This window comes from Mus pahari, chromosome 6, assembly GCF_900095145.1.
Source record: "Mus pahari chromosome 6, PAHARI_EIJ_v1.1, whole genome shotgun sequence".
NCBI classification, from domain to species: domain Eukaryota; kingdom Metazoa; phylum Chordata; class Mammalia; order Rodentia; family Muridae; genus Mus; species Mus pahari.
In genome coordinates, this window is record NC_034595.1 from 34,525,502 (window position 1) to 34,551,253 (window position 25,752).

The following is a 25,752-nucleotide window of genomic DNA, read 5'->3' on the forward strand; positions in this document are numbered from 1 at the left end:
AAAACAAAACAAAAAAAAACTTTTATTTAAATTTTCACTTTAACATATGATAAACATTCAATTATTTAAGGATGTGGAACTTCTATTTTCAAAAAGTAGTATTTAGCATTATAAGTTTCCTAAAAGTAGACCCTCTAATTTCCAAAGCAAAGATGAAGCAGTTATGGAAACAACCAGGTGGGAAGAATACTGAAGTAATGGCTGCCTAGTCACCCTCCTCTGCCCAATGTCCCACCCTCCAGACCCTAGAATCTAATAAGGGCCTATCTGGGAGAACTTGGGATTTGTGGTTATTTAGGTTTTTCTCACTGTTGTTTTTAAATGCAGAAACATAAACTTGAGAATTGAATCTGTATATCCCGCCAGAAAATCATCTATGGTTAGATTTACCATCAGGCTTAAGGACAATACCCAATAGGGCTGGTCTAAGTCTTGTCTCCGGCTTCCCCTCAGCATTTTAAAAGGCAGGGAGGTTTATCCATTGAAGGACTAGATGGAGAGGGTGAGCCCAGACTGCAGGGAGTCCTGGCTGCAGAGGAGGCTCTCAGCAGAGGACTAGGTAAAATGACACCGCCTCTAAAAGCACAGGACAGTGCTTTGGAAGGACTCTTTTGGCAAAATTAAACTGTCTGGTTCTGTGGAAATTACTACACAGTAGTCTCTGGAGAACCAACAGTGCGCTGAAGTAGAATACACAAATCAGTACCTCTATGCTGTAATCCTACCCTATTATATGCAATAATTTTTCTTTCCTGAATTATATATGTATATATTATGTATATATATAATATATATACATATATGTAATATATTATATATATATATATGGTGGCTAAGAGCACACAATATATATATATATATATATATATATATATATATATATATATATATATATATACTGGTGCAGCCATTAGGAGCAAATATTTCCAGAAATTGCTTTTGTGTACATCTCTTAAGCACACAGTGTTGCCTGAAAGCACTAACCAAAATAATGGCTTCAAGTCCTCGATCTCCTGTTTAAATAACTCCACTGCACAAAAATTCAGGTTGTACAATGTAAGTATAAGAAGTTTGTAAAGAAAATACCAGCAACCATATGGCCTTACAATAGGAAACATAGTTAAAATATATATTAGACTAATCAGATATATTACAGCTATCTATCTATCTATCTATCTGTCTATATAAATTATTTAAATCAGCTGATTCAATATACTGATTTAAATGAGAGAAAAAAGAATGTAACTCAACCGAATATTCTTTTCCTCCATGTGAAAGAAAAATAATTATATTACAGGTGACTTGAAAATCTACTGTCTTCATTGAGTAGTAAATCACAAAATTGTATTTGGCTAGTATTCTTGCAGCATATACATGTGACATTGATAAAGCATGTCCACTTCTAATGCCTGTTCGCTGTTTGATCTTGGACAAATGACTTAACTTCTCTGGGTTTGAATTTACAGAGTGCTTAAACAAGGTGGGAAGTCTGAACACACGCTGGGAAAACACTCAGCAGACTGCTTCACAGGTAATAAGGACGGAGAAAACAGTCAGTGTGCCTGTTCTCACTGCTGCTAATTTGTTGTTACAAAGTTCTTTTGTGGGGCTGGAGCGATGGCAGGGTGGCTAAGAGCACACAGTACTCTCGTAGAGGATCCAAGCTCAGTTCACAACACCTCATGTTCATAACTGCCTGTGACTGGTGACACCTGACATTCTCTTCTCTCCTCCATGGGTACCTACATTCATGAGCACATCTACACACACACACACACACACACACACACACCTCACTTACCCTGCCCCATGATAAAAATTGCTGCCCACACTTCAGCCTAGGATGTGCCCAATTGCTCTGCACACTTCTGTTTCCAACCCACCCAGAGGCTTTGAATATTCTTTGATTTCGATTCTTCTACCAGTCCCTTAAAAGACAGCATTTCCCCCAAAGCTGTGTCCATGATGGGCTCACCCACTCAAATCTTCATCAGACTTTTTCTTCAAAGGCTTGGGGAGCCAACAAAGTTAAATTCAGATGTGTACTTTTATTTACCTTCTAGATAGCACCAAAATGTCCCTACCCAACAAAATTAGAAAATGTAGCTCCCAATTCAGTGGTTCTCCCTCACTCTCTGGGAAATTAACAATTCCCGAAGATAATTATGTTAAAAAATCTCAGAATCATCCCCGCTTCCTTATCTCTGCACCCATACCACACCCACTTCTTTCTACACCGCTTGCTGTCCTCCTCATGTTCACAGTAGCCTTAATTCAATGTGTTATAGTCAACGAATAGGAACCCCTGTGATGTGCCAAGGACCATACACTGTGCAAGCAAAACAGCAATGAAACAAACCAGCGAAAACATACTCCCTTCTCACAAGGTCCTTCAAGTCAAGCTGTGGGAGAGACATGTAAACACATCGTTACCCTGTGCTGTGGTATAAGCCATAAGAGCTACACATAAATCACAGAGCAGGACAGAGAAGGGGAGTGATCATTCCATCTGCACAGGCCAGGAAGGACTGTGCTGCGGGTATCACTTCAGAGCAGGCTGAGAGATGAGGAGTCTGGGGTTGCAGAGAGGGGGCAAGGCATCCTAAGGAGTGCGGAAGCTGGACTTCCAACTCAGGCTGGCTAATCAGCACGTGTATTTTTAAAACTTGTTTGTCCAAACCCTAGACCTTATGACATTTGTCCTTCTCCTGAAGGCTTTCAGTAGCTTTCCATGAGCTCTAGAATAAAATCCGAACCCTGGGCACTGGCAAGGCGCTTGGATTTTGAATTCTGGCTCCATGAGCTTGGAGTCCACTCTTCCTGTTCTCCTCACCCCTACAGCGGTCCGCGGGCCACCACGCCGTCATATGAAATAGTTTTCCAGCTATCAGGGTGCTCCTCTGTCTCTCATCTGGGGAATCACTTACTCTGTGACATCAATGTTCAACCTCACTGAAATTTTCCCCGAGAGACCTGGATGGCTCCTCGCTTGAGCTTCTAAGCCTCTATCTGCACAGCCCTCCCCTGGATTATACAATCAACGCTCATATCTGCCATGTGTAGCATACATATTTGGTATTCAAAATCATGTCTACTTCTGATACATGTGGGCTGTTAGACCTTGGTCACATTCCTTAATTTCTCTGGATTCTGCCTGGTGGTGGTGGTGGTACATGCCTTTAATTCTAACAACTGGGAGGTGGCAGAGACAGGATCTCTAAGTTCAGGACCTGTCTTGGCTACAGAGTAAGCTCCAGGACAGTCAGGACTACATGGAGAAACCATTTCTTGGAAAAACAAAAACCAGACAAACGAACAAACAAGCAAACAAAACCTGCTCAGAGTTTGAATTTGAAGTGTTTAAGCAAAGCTAGCAGCTTAGTGTTTGAAACCAATGAGACATGCTGAAAAGCATCCAACAAAATGCCTACATGGCAAATATCAGTGTCCTTACAAGAACGGATGAGAAAGCTTGGTTTCTCTTTCTCTCTATATAAACACACAGTAAAAAGATGGCTTTCAGCAAAAAGAATGCTTCCACAAGAGCCCAGCTATGGGGACATCCTGCTCTTGGACTTCCAGCTCTCAGAAGTTAAAGAATGTAAATTCCTATTGCTTAAGTCACACAGCCTATGGTATGTGACTATGGTATGGCAGCCCAACAAACTAGGTCTTACAACCTTGTCACAAGTATTTCAATAATATAGGATTAACTGTTAAGCTACTCAATAAAATCTATGGTACAATGCTAAGTACATGTAACTTTACCCACATACAGCACAAATCTCCCAGATTCCTAACAGAACTGCCACCATTTTTCAATCAGATCTGGCTAAAGTTCAGAGTCTTATCATCAGCCATCCAATAAGGTGGTTCAAGTTGGTGACACTATTGTTGTATGGCAATTTCTTCCAAGATAAAACTTCCATTTTAGAGGGAAGCTCATTAAGACACAGGTGAAATAATCTATCCTGCATCATTATGACACAGGAAATAAACAACTCAGTAGTTTCAGGAAGTCTCTGAAACATATCAAATTCACTGGGCTCTTCCCCCTTTAAACATATGTAAGTCTTAAGTACTGCTAAAAGAGACTCTCAGAAAAAGCTTACTGCCTTACAGGAATAAAGAGAGGGAGAAGGAGAAGAAGGAGACAATCACCACATTGATCAGACAAGCCAAACTGCCTGGAAGAGGCAGAGTTCAGCCTAGCTGTCTAGCAGAAGCTCAGACAACCTAGGCTACCTGAAAAAGACATTCTCCGACCTGACAAACTACTTGGTTCTAGTTTTTGTGAGAAATCACCCAAAGTGGTGTGGGTTTTGGTAATGTCAGTGTCTTTGCATCATTTTTGTTCCCCAAAGTAACACCTCACACATACTCCTGTAAGTACACCCAATAAAACTCAGTGGATCACCAAATGGAACTTTGCTGGTATTCACGTTGGTCTGCTGTTGGTTCTCTATCTGAGGTATGAGGCATTTTGTTACATCTTTCTGGAAATAGTATCACCAACAACTGACTAATAGAACATGATTTTGAAGTCCTAGCTTTACCACAGACTTCTAAGGAAATTAGGGAGGGAGGGAGGGAGGGAGGGAGGGAGGGAGGGAGGGAAGGAAGGAAGGAAGGAAGGAAGGAAGGAAGGAAGGAAGGAAGGAAGGAAGGAAGGAAGGAAGGAAAGCCTAAACTACTTTCCTCAGAAAAGCATACCGGCCATCTAGGTATTTCTGCCATGCCTTGGGCCCAGAGTGCCAACTGCCATGGCACAGGTATCAGCTCCAAGACAAGGTGGCCAAAAGCATGTAATGGCTATCCCCACTCCTTAGTGACTGCAAAGAAGTGATTCCATTTCACTAGATGCCAGCCTCCTATTTCCTAAAAGGAGGATTTAAATGCTTATCTCTTAGGATTACTCTGAAGGTCCAAAATAAAACAGAGACATACGTGTCCCACTGGCATGTCATACTGTCAAGACTCAGTAATTAGAAGGTGCTCTGTGTGTCTGAATGTCATCTCATGAACTATTTCACTCCTGCCAAAGTTAAAAGTAGAATCTTGATAAACTGTAATCCTTTTTCCTCTATAGTGGATCTGGTTAATTGGTTTGTCTTTTAAGGTGTTGTTTGGATAACGTCCACTCCTTTCTTGTAATAAAAGGTAATAATTTCCCTCTGGGGAGACGTATTTGTTGACTCACTCCACGTACCTAGTTTGCATGTCCTGGGTTCGTCTTCTTCTCTCAGAACAGGAGACCAGGTCTACCAATGAAGAGATTGGTTCAGAAGTAACCAGTGACAGGCACGCTAGAAAACTTGACTAGAACTATGGGGAAAGAGAACATATAACCTCCCAGGCTACTCAGCTGATAGTTTACAATCACGAAGCTTGACCCCCAGTAAGAAGAGTGGGTCTGCCTACAGAGAAGGTAACAATAGGGATAGCATAAAATGAAAACCAAAGAAGCACGGCAGTAGAGAAAGCGCTGGCTTTACAGTACTCGGTGCCCAAGGGTAAGATGGACATTAAATCACATCCAAGGGAAACTCCTTTCTCAGTTCTCCCTGCTTAGCTTCTCTGACACCTAGAATTAAAAAATAATCCAATGCCAGAAAAAACAACAACAAAAATAAAAACAACAACAACAACAACAAAAAAAAAAAAAACCTGATACCTTTCCATGTCTAAACAGCCCCTGAAATACACAGAGGGAAATGAAGGAAGTTAGAATAAGCGAAAGGCAGCATTTTTCCAGGAGATTTCATTGGATTGTCAGCTTCAAAAATGTTAGTTCAGTGAAAAAACTATGCAGGGGTCTGTGTTAGTGCCCGACATTATTTAGCCACTATTTGGCTTTGCAATGTTCTGGTAAACTAACTCTGAAATCCACTGGCAAGACATCATGCCTGCTGCGGTCTACCTGCTCCCAGAGGAGTGGTACCAGTCACCTGTAAGAGCTTCTGTTGAAAAGAAAAATATGTCTTAGAAAAAACTTCCTACAAAAAAAACAAGAGTGAACATGCCACGCTCGCTGAATTACACCACGTAAAACATGCAACCCCGGGAACAGGACTTTCTTTGATGCATGTAGAGAACAGGATAAAGGTTACTACGAAGTCGCCTCTTTTCTTTAAAAAGACGATGAATTCACGGGGAATTCTGCATGATCAAGAGGGATCTGCTTCTCTGGACTTATGGTAACTGATTACAAATACGTCTTTGCTGAGATATAATACTTATCACAGGATTTGGAGGAGAGAATATGAATGCGTTTATAAAATCATGAGTGAATATTAAATGCCAAAGCTTTCCAAAGTTTTCTTGCAGGTGTTATCTGTCCCCTAGGCATGCCTGAGGGTGACGTTTAAGGTGATTAAAGATTATAGCATTTTGTTTAAAAGCAACAAATTAGAAACTTCAAGGAAAACCAGTCTACTGGCATTCCTTTGAAATCGGCATATAAAGGGCCCTACGGTGTTTTTCCTCGCCGTTGGGTGTATATTGTGCAAGAGAGGAATTCCTGGTACAGCGGTTGCATGAGGAATTAAGAGAATCTTGCCTCCAAAGTTCTATCTAACTGCATGCCAACACGTAAGGAAAGGCATGATGTATGTAACGTAGCTAAAGAGTTAATCATTAGCAACTCTGCTAAAAAAATCCTAATGGCAGACTGCCCATCATTCTTTTAGACAGAGCTTGTCAGAAAAACTGGAGCAGCTTGTCCAGCTCAGCAGTCAACTGATTACTAGTGAACTCAATGGGGCTCCCAGCCAACCCCTGAGATGGCTGCCAGCCCCTTGGGTATTCAAAGGCTAAGTTCCAATGTGGTCTACTTTGCCAGGATCACGTGATGTCAGTGCTATTTTCTCCTGACCAGAATAACCAGTCAGTCAGGCTGCTGGGAGTGCTATCAGTGAGCTGTGCAGCACTTCACTAGTAGAGGTCACAGACACACCAGGGCACCACTCTTTCTGCGACCCAAGGGCCCAGGGACTCCAGGGGGAGCTCAGCTAATCCCTGTGTGTCTGTTCCAGAGACCCAAGCCCTGCCCATGCAGCCAGCACACAAAATCTGTCCAGAAGACAAGGGGCTACAGGAGCTCACTGGGCAGGGTATAGCTAGAGAGGTCCAACCTTCGCAAATACCCAGCTGGGTAGGAAAACAAATAGAAGCAGGCCTGGATTTTTGTTTCTGTTGCATTACTAGAGAATTAATAGGAAGCTACATGAATTCAGTGGGATTCAGATACCTTCATCAGCATATGTTCACATTCCTTGCATGGTAGTTAAGATACCAGTTCATTTTTACACTTATCAGTATGTTTTTTTCAGTTGCTACATGATTTACAAGGGTGTATACACTCTGTTTTTAAAACTGTGGTTTTTAAAACTAGTAATCCTTATCTCTTAGTGAGAGAAACTATTTCCCTCCCTAACGCACAATACAGAGAATTAAAAATATGACCTACTTTGTAATCTTTCTTCTCCTAGGAGAAACATAAAACTCCCAAGACTGCAAGAGGCAGGCCTAGCGGGAGCTCCCCACTGCCCACACCCCAAGTCCATGGCTCAGTGATCTAAAAGACTTCTCAACATTGCTCTCAAGTATTTCCAACTTTCTTTTCTAATTTTTAGTTGCATGTTCTTTTTGTTTTTGTTTGTTTGTTTGTTTATTATGTGTGGTATGGAGACGTACACATGGACATCAGGAGACAATTTTGGGGGAGTCAGTTCTCTTTTTCTACCACAAAGGCTCTGCCTTTTCACCGGCTTGCTAAAAGGGGTTGCACTTAGGAGTGACTGTTGCCTGCATTAAATTCAGGTAAACTGGTATAAGACTTAAACCTGTCAAGGAATTTGCAAAGTAAGAAAAGCCCAGAGAGGGAGAGGGAGGGAGGGAGGGAGGGAGGGAGGGAGGGAGGGTCAGGGAGGAGGAGGGGTAGTTCTGGAAGGAAGAGAGAACCAACCAGAGCACAAAGCAGGCAGGAAGGTAAGGTGAGTTTCCAGAAAAGCACACTGAGAGAAAGCTGTATTTTTTTTTTAATCAATGCTTCATAATTTTCATTCATTACACTTATGAAAAAGTTTATACAGATTCACTACAACGACAAAGCCAATGTCATCACCGTTATTCAGTCTAATCAGGTGCTATAGTTTGCTCTTCCGGATGGTGATAACTCATCTTTGACTATTCAACTTATCTTTTGTCCTGGCCTTTTCTTTCCATTGTAGATACACTGTATCTTACCTCTAGCATAACATCTGTGATGCTCTACCAAATGTCTGAAAGAAAGAAGCTTGCAGGATGCCAGTCCTTTGGTGCAAAGGGACTAAACCACTGTCACCAATTAGATAATAGCTGGATAATTTGATAGCCTCAAAGTGATTGTTTCAAGAAATGCTGGAAGCATGCAGAGGGAAAATGCTGAGGCTCGCTTCTGAGTAGGGTAAGAAGCTGTACTGCAGAGGGGACAGATCTGCAATGGGAAATGTTGATCCTCTGACAGTGAGGAATAACACACAAGCCAAGTTGAGAGAGAATCCAAGACCTAGTGGGAGAGTGGGAAGAGACCTCAGTATCCTCGAAGAATTCATGAAGGAATACAGATTTCTCCCAGCAGCACGCGAGGCCCTCTACAAAGTAATGCTAGTTTATGTCTCTAAATTCTTCACTAAGTGTGCGCCTCCATATCTGTGCTTTCTTCCAGCCACACTGGGTAGCATGGACTTCCTTGCCCTTTGACGTTTGCTTATGCTATTTCCCTGGGCTAATATAGCTCTCAGAAATGACACATCTCTTAAGGTCAGTTTAAGACACCTCTTCTCCCTGAAACCAGGCATAAGCCCCTACAGTGCCCTCCACAGTACCTCAAACCTTAATGTTTGCCCTCTTCTTAAAGGCCAAGCTGACGCGGCCCTGCGTGACTCACTGAGTTCATCCAGCGTGCCTCTGAGAGGGGTTGCACTCCATGATCCTTTGCTGAGTTGACATGAACTGATGAGGCTAATTTACTTTACAGTTCTCCCGTGCACTGCCTCTCTGCAGGCACTCAAAAGCCCCTCCACCAATGCAAAGCCTTGCCTGCTATATTAGCATCTGCAACAATATACCGCATCCTGAGATAAATAATATTATTACAGCACGCTTAGCAATGTCTCATCAAAGAATAACTGGCCTCCTTCATTTGAACAAAGTTTTTTTTTTAAATACAGTTTGCTAAGAATTCTGTATATACATAGTTTTATATATATATATATATATATATATATATATATGTGTGTGTGTGTGTGTGTGTGTGTGTGTGTATGTATATATATACATAGAATATATATATATGTATGTATATATGTGTATATAAGCATGCTACATATACATAGAATATATCTATATATGCATGCTATCAAACCAGAGCTAGAGGAACAAGCAATAACAATAATCTTTTTTCTTTTTTTTTTAACTCTTTAGTGTATTTAGACAAAACATATTTAAGTGGTGGGCCTCAAAACATTAGTTTATAAAAGAAAGTATTAACCATGCCTCCAAATTCCAAACTAAACTTAGCAGAATCTGGGGAGCCAAAACTTGAAAACATTTTGATCAGAAATGAGAGGAAGTGTGAACTTTGCTGAGCATTTTGTCTCCTGCAAATTGATGGCATTTCTTTAATAAAGAAAGAACAATCTCAATAGACTTCAATTTTCTATTGTAATATATACTAGTGACATTGAGCATCTTAGTTACCTTGCTTCACAGTGGGAAGTGGGATCAGTGACATAGTAACTAAGTATAAAATAAAGGTCCTGGGCATGCTGACGACTAGGCACGGACTGCTCAGCATCAGATATGAGGTCACTAATGTTTATAGTTACACATGGTTCCATTTATACAAAGTGCTTACTAAGTGGTGACAGCTTAGCCCCCTTAAATAGTCATTTAAATGATAACAAAAATCAAGGTTAACTTCTATCACTAGGACAGTTGGGAATATAGAAAGTTTTAGACTTTCACACAGTTGTTATAAATTTTTTGTGAACGGTCTAGCTCACTGGGCAGTCCTACTATGTGCTGAGGAACACCTACCTGCTTCTGGAGATCTTATATATGAATGATGGTCAAAGTATATTCAGAGTGACTTTATGAAACAGTTAACTCAACTCTGTTTCTGAAACGAGCCTCAGATTCCAGGAACAAATTATTTTTTTTCCTGGCTAGTTATAGTAAGGTGTTATAGAAAAATACTTACGTTCTAGGTTCCAAGTACCTAGCTTATGTGCGGCACACATGACTTCTGTGACCCGGAGGCCCGTTACTTCTTCTGTAAGCCGAAGGTAACAAGAGTGCCTGCCTGTGCAGGCTACTGTACAGTAAAAAGCAAACAACTTATGCAAAAATCATGTTCCCAAAACAGTTCACTCTCAACTCCTTTCCCCACAGTTCATGCCCTTACAATATTCACATATAAAACAAGCACTCATTCCAACTCCAGCACAGCTGGATTTGGAAGCAAAGTACTTCTTAATTTTATTTTTTCCTTAAAAAAAAAAAATCTCAACTTTGAGCTTTCATTCCACCCCAAAATGTAGTTTCAAGGTGGGAGAGTGTGGTCAAAAGAAAAAAATTATTAATCACTTCTCACTCACTCTGAACATTTAGACGTAAATTGTTTCCTAAGACATTTTCACTAGATAACGTTTTCTCCCTTTAAAAACATAAAATTTGTTACCTTCAGTCTATAAGTCACTTTCTTTGTGGCACACAGTGATGAAAACATATATGCAAAAGTGATAGAAGAAAAACTGGTGGCAAGAACTGATGCAGAAAGAAGAAAAGCTGAAATATATTACTCATATTTCTGCCTCTAGACCACTAAGTGCCAGAAGGAAAGTGAATATATCAGATGGTAAGGATGTTCAGAAACACTAGCTTGTTGGGCAGTTACAGAATGATAAGAATTACAGATACTTAATCACTGTAAGTTCTTAAGATGGACCTAAGGGGCAAGACCAAACAGATGAGAGGAGGGAGCCGGGAGTGCTCCAACATGGCACCACTTCCGGAGGCAGTCTGTAAACCTGCCCGTTGTAGCATCCTCAAGCCTACCTCCCAAACCCTGCCTCCAGGAGCTGCGTTTCCATGGCGCTATGGGATCAGCTCTGCCATTCCTGCACTTCTGTTGAGATTATGCTTTCTTACCCTCCCTGGAACAAAGGTGCAGTTGGAAGTCAAGCTGCCTTGGTGTGGAAGGAGACCCTGGAGGAAGGACCCACATGAGTAACAGCTCTTCACTTTATAGATAAAGGAGTATTAACTAATGATTTGGAAGCAACAGCTCTAAAGTCAGGCTGCTTTGGTTCTGTGTCCAAATCTGACACCCACAAATTGTTTGGCCCTCAGAAAGTGTTTAACACGGGTCCATCACTTTTAAAATGGGGACAGGTATGAAGTTACTATGAATATTAAATAATAGAATGCACATACAAAAGTGAGTGGCACTCCAGAACACAGTACAGCTGGGCCTTGCTCCAGCTGCTGCACAGCTGCAGAGGGATAGTATACAAGCTGGGTACCAGACTGAACTCCCAGCATCAGCAAGCACCCGCATCCCAAGTGCCTGGTTCAATGGTGGAGAATGAACAAGGAAGAAAAACTTCAGGCATCCTCTAATAACAGCTAATTCCGGGGACAAGGTAAACAACAAACCTGCTATAGTTTGTTGTCCTTTGAATTGAACACAAATGGGCAGAGTACCTCATTACAGTGATAAAGATGTCATCCTAAGAAAACCACGAGGTTTTCTTAGACCATTATATCAGCCTCTCCCATAATTAGGTTTTGCTTAAATAATGCAATTTACTAAACTGTCTGAAGAGAGGAGACTTTCTCCCCACCCCCGCACATCATTTATGTTTCCAGAGGCTGTAGCTATTATTGTTGTCAAGCATCCTGAGTGCTCTTTTATGGACACAGTAAATGTAAGAGAACCCTTAGAGGGCTCATTGAAGATGTGAGTTCAATGGGAGCAAGGGTAGCATGTCTGTGAACGGCCATTCGTGTCTACTGCAACCTCATAAATGCTCTAACCAGGAAACACAGTCTACCATACTGTTTGACACTGGGTTGCGTACAAGTGCAGGAGCAATGCTCTCAGGGTTAGGATGAAAACTCAGCCCTTCCAGCTATGGAATGTTGCAGGTAGGCAGGATTGTGTGGTCTAAGTATCTGAGAGCACTCCTGCACATGGCCAGGACCACTGTCACACAGCAAGAGGGCACAAAGGAGATCATACATTTCTTGGGCGAAGGTGGAGGATGTACCTTGCTGCCCTCCGATTGTTACCCTGTGCTGTTGTTGCCAGCCGCCTGCTTTTTCAGTTTCTCCTGGACATCTTACAACAGAAACAAATACAAATAGGACTTTGCTGGAGGTTCAAACATGAACTGGGGAAACTACGGAGAAAAGGTCACAGGATTTCAACTGTTTGCTTTTCTACTGCGTTCTTATCTGTGAACTAGGAGGCATGTTCTCTACTTCGTCTTCATGGCTCAGGCCAGTGAGGATGCCCTTCTCTTTGAAAGCTTGTTATGTGAAAACATTATAAAAATAAAGTAAGCACACACATTGCCACATACATGCACACATGTGCATGAGTGTGCTTGTGTGTGTGTGCACACACCTGCGTGCGTGTACACACACACACACACACACACACACACACACACACACTGGATTTGAAACTGGGATCTCCACCTAATACACACAGACCACTGCTTCTTTGGAGAATGCCTTCATTTGGAGGTCTACATAGTAGTTCAGTATCTCCCTACTCCACACCCTACAGCTTATGAGCAATTAATGAGAATCATGTAAGAGAGAAAGGGGTTATCCATCAAAATACAGAGACTTTCCAAACCCTGTGACTCAGCACGCATGACTGTGGAGACTCTCTAAGGAGTAGAAACCCTGACCACCTCAGTCTCAGAGAGCATTTGGTTCCCTCCCCACTCACTGCCACACAGAAAGCCAGCGCAATGACATCCTCCATGTTTTATTCCAATTCACATTATTCTTTGTTAAAAAAAAAAAAAAAAAAAAAAATGAAGGGGGAAGACTGAACTCCCTTGGCAATCTGATGAACGATTAGGATCTATTATATATCAAATACTCTGAATTCCTAGGCACAGTGATAGTACAGTATACTTGACAGTGACCGAGTGTTCTGCAGGATTAAAATTTTCCTCATAAGCGAGGACCCAATGGGCTCAGAAAAGATGGAGGGACCTTCTCTCAAGAAATATATTGGTAAGAATCAGATATTCAGGTTGACTGGGGGTGTATTTAAAAGTGGGTTCCGAGTACAGCCTGCAGATGGGTTTGCTTTTTACGGGATTGGCTTCTGAAGAGGCTCTGGTGGCGGCTGGAAAGGGATGGCTTCCTAGGTCACAGATGCAGGAAAGGACTGCTGGCTCTGGCAAGAACCAACAGGACACTAGCATGGAAGGCTGGGCTGGGAGGAGCCAGAGGCACTGAGGTAAGCAGTCCCTTGGACTTTAGAGATCCAGCTTCTTTCCAGGTAGTGAGGATTGCGGGGGGGGGGGGGGGGACACTCTGCGACGGCCCTCTGGTTCGCCTATCCTCAGTTCCCTGAGACAGCTCAGCAGGCGTACAAATGCACTGAGACCCGACTGGAGCACTTAGCAAACTATCACCAAGAACAGCAAAATATAGGCCCCAAAGCCTTCCAAGCAAAAGTGCTTATTTATTTATTTATTTATTTTTGAATCATGTAAATGTCGTTTTAATTCACGTCTTTATTTAGTTCACGTAGCTTTTGGGAAACTTCTTTGTCTCTTTCTAAAGATTTTTTTTTTTTTTTAATTAAATTGGGCTCCTCTAAAGATCACCTAACCCTTCCTACAAACCTCTCTAAGCTTTGTAGTGCTTTATATAATGAGAGTTACCTGTCCTTCCTAGTGTTGGTTACCCATAGAGGGAGGCCACAGTGGCGTCTCGATCAGATCTGTGCTGTCAAGCCCTCCTCTGGCTGAAGAATGAAGAAAACATGCTGGCATGTTTGTCCAGCACGCCTCGTGCCAAGACCATAGCCATCACACACTTAGGACAAGAAGATGTAGAACCTCTCAAGACAGATCAGACCCTGCCAAGCAAGCAGCCGGATCAGTCTACTGCACTGGCGGCAGAATGAGGTGGCATGCCTGCCACTGATGGATCTGCTTTCTAACTATGGGACAATCACCCAGACACAGGGTACCACAGACGGTGGCACTATGTGCCTGCCTCAGCACTGAAGCTAGTTCTGTCCTTTCTGTTGCAATAGATATAAGAGAATGGTAGGCTCAAGGAATAAATCTGGGGACCAGCAGCACTAGAGAAGGAAAAGGAAATGTTCAGGGGGGGTGGTGAGAGGAGAGAAACCAGGAACTCAAAATGATACCATCTCATACTATGGCTTCAAAACTATTCACCACGAACATCCTATTCAGCCCCTACAGAGGCCGTGGAGAGTCCACCATGTTGACTTTTGTTTAACTGATCAGTGCTGTTCAGGAACACAGACTACACCTGCCTTCTCCATGGCTCCACCCCCTGGCTCCCCACTCCATCTCACCACCTAAATATGAGCCACGCGCCTGATGGGACATTTCAGTCTTGGCTTTGATGAAGAGGGTCAGTTTGGCATACAGGTGACTTCCGCATGAAAAGAACATTTCCTTTTCTCCCTGCTGGATCTCTCCCAGAGATACCATCAAGCCTCTACCTACGCAATTCGTTTTTACAGGTGGCTATTCTGCCTCGAATAAAAAAAAAAAAAAAAAAAAAAAAAAAAATGCTTTCTTTCTCCTTGGGCAAGTCAAAGCAGAGCGAACACACACAAAAGCATCTCAGATATGAAACTGACACTTCCATAAGGGTGGCTTTGCTGAGATGGCCCATACTGTGGACTGGACGCCTCACACCAGGGTTCCAGTTGGAGGAAACTACCTAGAGGAAGACGCTTAACTGGAGGGAAGGAAACAGGCAGGCCTGGGCTGCAGGCTTGAAGAGGAAGAGCTATGCAGCGCGTATGCTGGCTCATGATCTCTGAGGGTTTGTAGGGTCTTATCTTCTTTAGGGAACTCTGTTAATGTTGCCAGTCTGGGTTTAGCCATCTGGGAGGAGAGAGACAGAAGTGGGAAGAGAGACAGAAGTGACATGCATCATTTGACACAACAGTAATGAGAGAGGAGGCCATTCCACTGTTTCAATCCTGCAGCAGTGTTAAAAGTTTCAGCACAAAACTAGAAGCTTTGAAATATTAAAGGTTCGTTTTCTAGTTAAAGAAAAGAAAAAAAAAAGAAGGGTATCATTTTTCAAGGCAGCCATTTCCAAAGACAAAAATAAAATAAATAAATAAAAAAATAAAAGAATTCACCATTGACATAAATCCCTTGAACTAAACATCTGTTTAAACTGTTTCTAGGTCAGGGGTCTGAAACTGTGAAACACTAGGGGTGCAGACATGATTTCTTTCCCAAGGTCTCCAAGACCTGCGGCATTCACATACCCTGCCATATTGTTTAAACATCTGGCTCACTTCCCCCCAAAAGGAAAGGGCAAGTAGTGAGAAGGCCGTTGTAGACTTTTTTCATAACCTGTAACACAATTTTGTTATTTGTACAGCCTCTAAAATGAACTATGTTGAACAGGGTGTTGTTTTGATGCATGACTGAAGTGTGGCTATATCCCTGTGTCATGAAGAAATGGCTGAGGAAACAGAGGAGAACTCCAGATGTTTCCACTTCCAGCCTTCTCTTCCCTTTGTCTAACAAAATAAAATTCCCTTTTATTTTTCAGAGCCAGTTACTCTCTATGTATTTGTCTATGGAAAAGAGACTGTGCTAAAAGCATTCTAACATAAATTGAGTCAAAATTATGAGGGAGAAATAGAGTATTACTCCCTAAAGGCAGGCAACTGTGAACACCCCATTACAGAAGACTAAATGGTGGACACAAAAGGTCATGTTCATAACTGGAAAGTTCATGAACAAAGGGAAACCTGAACCACAGATAGATGGGGTGCTACCCTGTGTGGTGTCCGCATCAGCGGTGTGTGGTGTCCATGGTGTGAGGTGTGAGTGCTATCCACTGTGTACAGTATCCACCGTGTGCTGTGTCCACCTTGTGCATGTCAGTGGTGTGTGTGTGGCGTCTGCAGTATTCCTGCAGTGTGCAAGGTTCATGGTGTGCATTGTCTGCAGTGTGTAGTGTCTGCTGGTACCTTCTACAGGTGTGTGGTGTCTTCTGTGAGTTTGCCCTTGGGGTTTGGGCAGTGACCTAACTCTCCTAGGGCCTGCTGCACAACCTGCCACTAGCCACTGTGTACATCTTCAAAAAGGCAGGAAAAATTTTAAAGCAGCCTTAAAAACTCCCAGCTCAAGTGAGAAAAACTGATTTTACTGGCACAGTGTAGAAACCTTCCATGGTTGTCAAATGCAATAACGGGATTAGAGTTTTGTTTTGATTTATTCTGATGTACAAAGGAAGAAAGGAGACAAACTTCAAAGGTTTTGCCTCTAGCCTAGACTTCCGGCCTTAGGGAAACCGATTTCCACTGAGCATTCTAGAAATAAAGAAATGGCCACTTAAAATTAGCCAAAAACAACAAAAAACAAAAACAAAAGCAACTCCATATCCTTGCTAACACCAGATATATGTTAAGTTTCAAGAAGTCCAGCATTGTTTTCTCTCTTAGGTGGCCCTGTGTATCCCTGGCTTATTTTCCCAGCCTAAGTGACAGCCGTTCTCAGATGTAAGGAAGGCAGCTTCTCCATTAGGACCATTTGTGGTTTTAACTCACAAGGATACATCAATAAACAGTGTTCTAGGCAGGAAGAGACTAAAGGAAGATAGGCCAGAGGAATACAGCTCAGAGGAACGCATGCTACCTGTGAGCCGAGCACGTAGAGGACCATTTCTGTGGTTTCTTTAGAATCAGAGAAGAATAAGAGATGAGTGCACACGTCCATGAGGAATGCCTGGGACACAGGACGTGAGTCATTTGCACTAATCCTTCAAGGTCTCTGTTGGGCTCTGCCCTCTCCTGTATGAATTACATACTTTTTCTTGGACCTGTTCTTATTTTCAACAGACCATCATTCTAAGATGTAGAATAATAGAAAACTATTTCAAACATTCTGAAAGATAGGACTTTTTAAATTCCAACTAGAGAAGACCCAGACTGTTAGAAAGCTGGAAGGAAATGCAAACTCCCCCCCACCCCCAGCACAGGCTGCTCAGGGCCAAACCACACCTCAAAAGGCCAAGCAAGAGAACTTTTTTAAAAGTCAGGTTCCACCATTCTCATCCCTAACTCAAGGAGTTCCTGTGCCAGGAAACCTTCTATTGAGGAAATTCCCTTCCAGACAACAGCCTGAGCATATCCAGTTATGATCAATAATGTTTCAAGAGTAGGCAGACAGACGACATGAGAGTCCCTGCAAGCTTGTGGAGAAAATAGCTCAATGAGTCCTCAGATTAGAGGATGTTGACTCGGGCGAGGTGTGCCTGCACCATAGAATGACCCCTGTACTGAGATTCAGGGCAAAGGTAGATACCTCCCACTGTAGACTATAGATCGTAAGTGATCGATGAAGATCTCTATGGTGCAATAAACATTTGTGTCCTCCTCAAATTGACATGTTGAAGCCAGTCCCAGTGCAGATAGAAGAAAGGCTTCTGTATTCAGAAACATGGCCTTTCTGGAGGTGATGTGGGTCATGAGAATGAAGCCAATACCTCAAGGCTAGTGTTTCCCTAAGGGATACCCAAGAGCTTGCTTGCCACATCCACCTCCTCACCCCTTGGAGATATGGGGAGGAGTGTGCCGCCTATAATAAGCCAAGAAAAAGGACCTCAGATAGACATCTTGTAGAAATGACATTTAAATCACCAACCTCAAGTTGAAGACTGTGGACATCAGTGGGTTAAACACCTCTTTGGTAAGGGTCTACACGCATCTGACATCACTGGTACAGAATCCTCTTGCTTATGGCCTGGATCGTAGTTCATTTACTCGTGTAACAAGCATGAACCGAGCTCGGTGCTAAGCACGGACCTAGATGCCACAGATACTTCATTCTGTACGAGTCCCCGCTCAGTACAAAAAGGAGGCTCAGTTAGAAGTGGGCATTCGTACCACTGTGTGAGAAGCCAAATGACAGAGAACACAAAGTTCTGCCAGAGCCTGAAGGAGGAAGAGCAAGCAGCCTAGCCAGAGGAGGAGAAATAGCTTACTGAAACACAAATGTCTCCGCTGGACCCTGGAGGATGGATCAGAACCATCATCTAGTGGGCAAGGAGTGGGACACAGACATGCTGAGCACACAGGCGTGGATCCATCTCCCACAGTCACCAACCATACCCTGTGATGAGAGCCCAAACTCTTCCCTCAGGCCACCTCCAAGTCTTCCATAACATTTAGCTCTGCAACCATAGTCATGTCTCCCTTGACTTCTCTTCTGCTCTCTTCTGTATTGTTCTGTTAGGTGACTACTTAGCTGCTGCAGTAGGGCAGTCTGTCGTCTCCCCCAAACCACTCATGATCTTTCCCTCACATCAGCTCCTCCCCTGGCATTCCCTCACTGATGACAGCGTCCGTGTCCATCCAGTGCTGTGGCTACTGTCACTTTCTCTGTCTTCTGACCTCCTGTCCACTCATCACCTAGTCCTGTTTCCTAAGTGTCGCCAGAATCTGTGCATTCCTGGGACTTCTGCTCTCAGTCAGACCCTGAGCATCAAATCAGAGAAGCAGATTAGGTAACAACTTGATGTTGCATCTACCCAAAGACGGCAAGTATCCACTAATATAAAAAGAAATAGGACTATAAGTAATAAAGGCAGAGAGACAGAGAAAATTCTGTCCGTGGGATAGAGAGGAAAGCAGATGACTGAACATACATTTCCAGCTCTGAGCTTCCTAGCACACAGGCAAAGGAAGAAAACAACATTGATTGCGCAGTTCTCATTATGGGAATCAATGGTAGAATAGAAGCAGGCCAACTTATCAGAAACAGCAAAACTGTTTCCTGGAAGCTCTGCTTCAGAGAAATTGATTGCAGGGCGTTGAATAAGGGATACCAAAACAACACAATAGCAAGAAGGGGATTCTGTAAAACTAAGCAAGATCTTCTAATATAAATCTTTTACAAGTAGCATGTCTCTTAAACATGTCCACTACAGTTAAGCCTTCCCACGGGGACAGAACAACTCATCAAGGGCAGCCTGCAGGGGGGCATGGGAAGGGCTTCTCCTACATAGCTTTCTAAAGGGGGGACTCTTAGTTGCAAAGGCTTTACAGGAGCCACCAGGGAAAGCAACAGTCACACTGTGTCACTAATTACCAGAAGCGTTATGATACTTGGTTACTTCTCACACTGACAGAAGCCACTTGCTCCAGAAGGCTTTGCCAGGGACCCTGGGCTCATGAAACTTGCCCGACTTCAGCTCCAACTCCATCCACATCACTGTTCACTCTCTGCAAGCACCAAATTAAAATTGCTCGTTTGTGAAATGGTTGATTTGGTTCATTTTCCTGCCCCAGTAGACAGATAAGTGCCCCGAAAGTAGACCAAGTATCTGTCTTGTACGATACTGAGTAGAACACGTATAGAAACATCACTAGCGTGTAATAGGTATTCAATTAAAATGTCCTTAATAAAGCAATGAGTAAGCACATATCCTATACTTACAAAAGGAGAAGAGAGAGCTATGACAGAATTTGTATGAAAATGAGACAGCCTAGTTGAAAATCTTACGGACTCCAATTTCTCCTTTTTCAGTCTATTCTACAGCTTTGTCTATATATAAGCTGCCTGCTAAAAATGACTTGATCGGGGTTTCAGCAACCCCAATCTTTCAGCATGGCCTTGGACAACTTTCCTTCACTTCCTCCAGAAAAGAACTCTATAACCACTAAGAACCATATCCTCTTAAAGAACACTCCTCCTAGTGACTGACCTCCATGCTAGCCCTAGCCTGTAAGACCTTGGGGCTTCATGGGTTTGCCGCTCTTTCCTCCAGTTAAGAAACTTTGTTAGATTCTTGTGGCCAACTGAACTACTTCCTTACACTCCAGTAGAGCCTCCTCTCCACTTGAATGACACCGTCTGCCATCTGTTCTGTATGAGTGAGATGGCTAGTTTTATACCCATGCCTTTATTGCTAAATTAGATTATAAACTATTTGAGAACAGGGTCCAACACTTTATCATTCTTTATACTTCTCCAACCTTTAGTGCAGTCCTAGGTATACAGAGGGTACTAAGCAAATGTTGAATTAAAAAGCTGAGAATGTATAAACTATAAATAATAAAGAGGCACTAAGGTTGACGATCAAGGTAGAGGGACAGAAAGATGGTTCAGTCATGAAGAGCACTGGTTGCTCTTCCTGAGAACCCAAGTTCAATTCCCAGCATGGAATTGTGACATGGCTGGTCACAACTGTCTGTAACTCCAGTTCCAAGGTATCTGACACCCTCATACAAACACGCATGCAGTTAAAACACCAATGAGCATAAAATAAAAATAAATCATTAAAAATAAAGAATAACAAGGTAGAGTAAAATTATAGACTATACTGATTATTAATAGTCTGTATCTTGATATATTAGTGATTGCTACCTATAGTTCTTACATTTTTTTAAAAAAATCCTATAATCCAGTCTTTTCAAATGATGACTCACATGGCAATATGTTTGCTATGAAAAGTACTGACTTGTGCTATCTACGGACTGAACATACATTCTAAGATCTGATGTTCTGAACACTATAGCTCAGTCCATGAATACTTCAAAACAATTTTAATCAGAATTTTCCAATAAAAAAACAGTAGAAGTTTTCTGGAGGTTGCATGTCATATGAAACATTAAATATTGTAGTACATTGTGCTGCCTAGACACATCTTCTGCCTCTGCCGTTGAGCCCGAGGATCTGGACTCTCATTGGACCCAGCCCCTTGTTTCTTTCAGAACTACTCCCCGGAAAGATCCAGTTGCCAGATTAGAAAGCTTTTCCTAAAGTACTACCAATAATAAAGAGAGAATTCACCAGATACATGTCATGTTATGGAGCTACAAAAACACAGACTGAGAGAAAAGATGCACTGAGACAGGCATGTTCTTACCATCTGCACACATGGTAGCAGTGTGCTGAGAACTTCCGACGTGTCTGAAGTCGAACTTTACAATTAAAAGGGAAAGCTCTTGTGCCAACTCTTCCACATAGCATGAGTTTCGTGATCCGTGCCGTCATGCTACTTTAAATATGCCTGTGAGTACAACCTTTGTATAAAAAAGAAAATACTAAGACACAGAATCAGGGCCAGTGAGATGACTCAGCAGGTAACGGTGCCCTGCCGCCATGCCTGACGATCTGAATTTGATCCCATGTGGTAGAAGGACAGAACCAACTACAAGTTGTCCTCTGACCTCCACACACACACCATGGTGTATTCCCCCTTTAAAAAGAAATCAAACACATAAATGTCATGTTAAATACATGGGGTGAGGGTGGGGGGCTTAGAGATGGCTCAGTGGTTAAGAAGAGCACTGACAGCTAAGTTCAATTCCCAGCAACCATATGGTGCTAACAGCCATCTGTAATGAGATCGATGCCCTCTTCTGGTGTGTCTGAAGACAGTGACAGTGTACTTATATACATTAAATGAATGAGTGAGTGAATGAATGTTTTTATTTAAAAAAAAAAAAAAAAAAAAGAAAAGAAAACATTCTTTAACTACAAGATATTGACCTTACTCTTCTGCTAGCAAAATCCTAGTCACACTCAAACCAAATACTGACAAGAAAGTGTACTTTCTCAGGACCTGTGAGTTTTCCTTTAATCCTTTCATTATAAAAAAACACAACAATAAAAACAACCTAGAGGAGGAAAAGGAAGCTTAAGTGAATAGAACAAAAATTAAGTGGCGAGCTACACATTTTTGATTAATTTTACATTACACATTTTGAAGGGCAAGCTCATTATTTATACAGGTGCTGCCTGACCTCTATCCTGTGATTTATTCATTTTAACCCATTAATATGCACACCATAAACAGCAGCAAAAAAAACCACATGACCTCACACCGCTGTCTCAAGACAGTGGACTTTCCTCACTAAGTAAACTATTAGATGGCCTGGTGTGGAGACACTACACCCGTCTGGATAAGAGAAAACAAGACTTTCCCTCCACTGAAGAGAAGAGAACCCCTGGGCAGTGCTGCCGCTCCTGCCACTGCTACCAGGCTATTTGTCATTTCAAATGTACCTGTGCACTCGGCACAAACCTTCCAGGAAGCTTTCACGCTACTTACAGCATAATCAGTTGCTTATTGCCAAGGGAAGGACTCCCCCCCCAACCCCCACTCCAAGAAAGACGATCTGCACACACTAATTTGAAAGACAGGGTAGGCATGCAAGTGTTTTAATAACCCATTATCAAAAATTATCCCTTGGCTATAAAATCCCCAGACCATTGGCTTGAGATCAGCTCAAAGAAAAATGAGATTACAGAATTTAATCTAGTGAAGGGGAGTGAGAGATGAGTTTTAAAAAGCTTTAGAACACACACACACACACACACACACACACACACACACACACACACGGCAGAGAACCAAAACAAGATCAGCTTAGATTTAAAAAAAAAAAAAAAAAACCTTCCACACATTTACCTCATACAAACCTGACAGACCTCAAGATTCATTTTAAACTCAGGGAAGTGAGTGGTTACTTTGCAACATTTTAATATGGAGTGGGGAATGTACAAAGAAAAATTATAGAAAGGGTGATGGGAAACAGAACAGCCTTTTGTCTTAAGTTTGCACAACCTAATTTAGAGCAATAAAGGCGAAACCTGTGTGTTCTGGTAAATGTCACATCCATTACATACGTGGATAGGTATGAAGCACGGTCTCCGTAGGCCCTTCAGAAATTGCACACAGTCCCCCTAATGCAAACCAGGAGTCTCCGACTGCTGGATGAACACTCCCATGTGGGTATTTGCAGAGGGTCCCCTCGCCCATCCCACCCTCATTTGTGTGTGCCAAAAGGTCACAAGCATGGAGGTGACACATATGACACAAAGGCACCTCCCATCTGTCTCAACCTGGCAAGGACGGTGTCGGGGTCCTAGAGAACCACCCCCCTACTCCCTGCAACCTCCACTCCCTCTTTCTCCCCCCCCCTTTGCTCCCCCTCCTCCCCTCCCCATGAGCATCTGCCTGGCCCAATCTCGCCTGGGCCAGCTCCAATAACAACATCTGCTTGGCAGCTTTTCAAGCCCACGGATAGTTATCTAACTGAGGCTTTTGTGCTGTACTGTTTATTCTATGTGAAGAAATGCCTCCTTAGTTGAAAGAGTACTTTAGAAAAACTGTGGAGCTATTAGCAAGTGAAGCACAGGGCTAATAACCCCACCTGCTCATCAGATTAATTATGACATCTGAGTCATTATAACTCAGAAAGAAAACACGACTGCAGATCTGTCGCATGTAGGAATAAACATGTATTAGGACCAGGGGGGAAAAAAATCAGACCAAAAGATTCAGCTGGACAAGACACCCTTCCACCTCTCAGAGACTAGACTATGGATCTCGTGCCGTTCAAAGGGATGCCAAGGAAAGGGGACACATGGCTGGCTGCACTGCCACACTGTCGTTCCATGGAGCAAGATGAGGTAAATCAGGGCACAGGGAACCTCCGAGGTACACTTTAAAACTCAGTAAGAACTTTGTTAAACAAACCAAAATGCTTTCCAGAGCCAAGCTGCAGAGAAAAGTGTACTGCTCATAATGAATGGGACCCCATGTCCTTCTCTACTGTCACCCAGGGTAGAAGATGTTTCCCTTTAGGTACACTTACACTAAAATGTACATTTTAGGTACATTTTAGTGATGCTAACACATTTAGACGAGAACACATTAAATGAGAAAATAAAAACTTGTCATGAAGTTCTTGCATTTTTTTAAAAACATGAGTAAATAATAATAACATTGTTGAAAGGCAAATACCAATCAGTGGCCATTAAAAAAAAAAAATAGCATTTGAGAGTCTGATATCTCCCAGTGCAGTTCATGATCAACACTATTCAGATAATATCTCACACTAGGAACCAGCAGGCTGTCATTGTAGATTCTGAACCTACAATAGCGTCTAACATCTCATTCTCCTCCATGAGCTGAAGAAACCTACAACTAGAGCACTTGATTTCTAGATAGGGTAGCCCCCCATTCGATCTGCTTTGTGCCATGATTTAGAAACAAATGCGTCATTTTAATACGTTACCTTAAACTAAGCATGAATTCATTAATAGAAAGATAACCACTAAAAATTTTTCTGGGCTATCGATTATAAATGAAATCACATCTGCAAAATATTTGCACGAATCACGAGTAGTTTTAATTTTAACACGCTCCTGTTGAAAGTGTTCGCACCTGTACTCTGAAGGCCTCGGCCTTCTTGGGTAACATCTTTATAACAGAGACAACTCTTTGGGTTCCTTGGTGGAAGAAAACAGGAACTGTCCTGGAAAAGCATGTGACCACTGTGGTAATAGCATTAGCCTCTGCCCTTTCCACTTTACCTCCCCAGCCACCAGCTCAAGAGAGAGAGAGAGAGAGAGAGAGAGAGAGAGAGAGAGAGAGAGAGAGAGAGAGAGAGAGAGAGAGAGAGAGAGAGAGAGAGAGATTAAACCTGTTGTAAAAAGGAAAATTTAGGATAGTTCAGTTTAATACTCAACAACTCTACCTCCTTTGAGCTTTTTATATAAAATGAAAGCAAATCTCAGGAAACAAAACAATTAGTTTTTCCTCTCAGCAAAAGGCTTGTGTTAAGAGTCCAGCAGCTCTGAGAGTTGATTTATGTAAATATGTTACTTAACCACAACTTAAGATAGAAATCCAGGATAAACATAACAATGGGAATCCCGACACTCCACTTTGCCAACCTGGAAGATTTAGTCAGCCTGGACGAAAAGTGGATTCCGGTTATATTGAGAGTGTCAGTTCTATATCAAGGAAAGCAGGGGTGTCAGCCCTGGCCAGGGATTAGATCAGTAAGCAACCAGCCGTGTTCAGAGGCCCTCAGCCTGTCTGAGGAAACGGGCTCCACTTCCAACTGTGCTGCGAGGCAGGGCCCTCTTCTCAAATGCACACCCTGTAATTCCCCCCCTTATCAACACTGTTCTTGTAGGAACAGCACCTAGTGAGGCCTGAATGGACCTGAATTCTGTAAGCCAGGAAGGCCAGGTCCAAGGTGGCTAGCAGCCTTGAAGAGTTAATGACTGAAAATATTCTCCCTCTGAAAATAACTTTCAAGTTGCTTTTTAACTCCTAGTTTGCACAATTATTAAATTCCTTCACTATGATAGTCATCCCTGGAAACACAACTGAAGTATCTGGCCACAGACCGTTGTGTGGTTCCCCAGACACCATCACACACAGAACATGGCTGCGCTGATTAAGTATAATGAACAAGAGGTCTGTCCAATCCTAAAAGGGAAAGAAAGAATTTTGTACGAATACCCCTTAAGCACGTGTCAGTGTTACTCTCAGGCTGAAATTCTAAAAGCATGCCAGAACGGGTAGCTGAGACTCAGCAGTCCGCAGGTATTCTTGTCCCAGCACCCATCTCCACTGCTTCCTGCACAGCGGTATGTGGTCTTGAAAATACAAACGTTCATGTTTCCTGATTCTGGGCTG

General features: G+C 42.5%; 1 protein-coding gene across 6 annotated transcripts in view; it reads right to left on the reverse strand.

Moving 5' to 3' along the window:
- Nfib (nuclear factor I B) overlaps positions 1-25,752 on the reverse strand; it is a 217,124-nt gene that overhangs the window by 150,594 nt on the left and 40,778 nt on the right. The gene's annotated exons all lie outside the window — the stretch shown is intronic.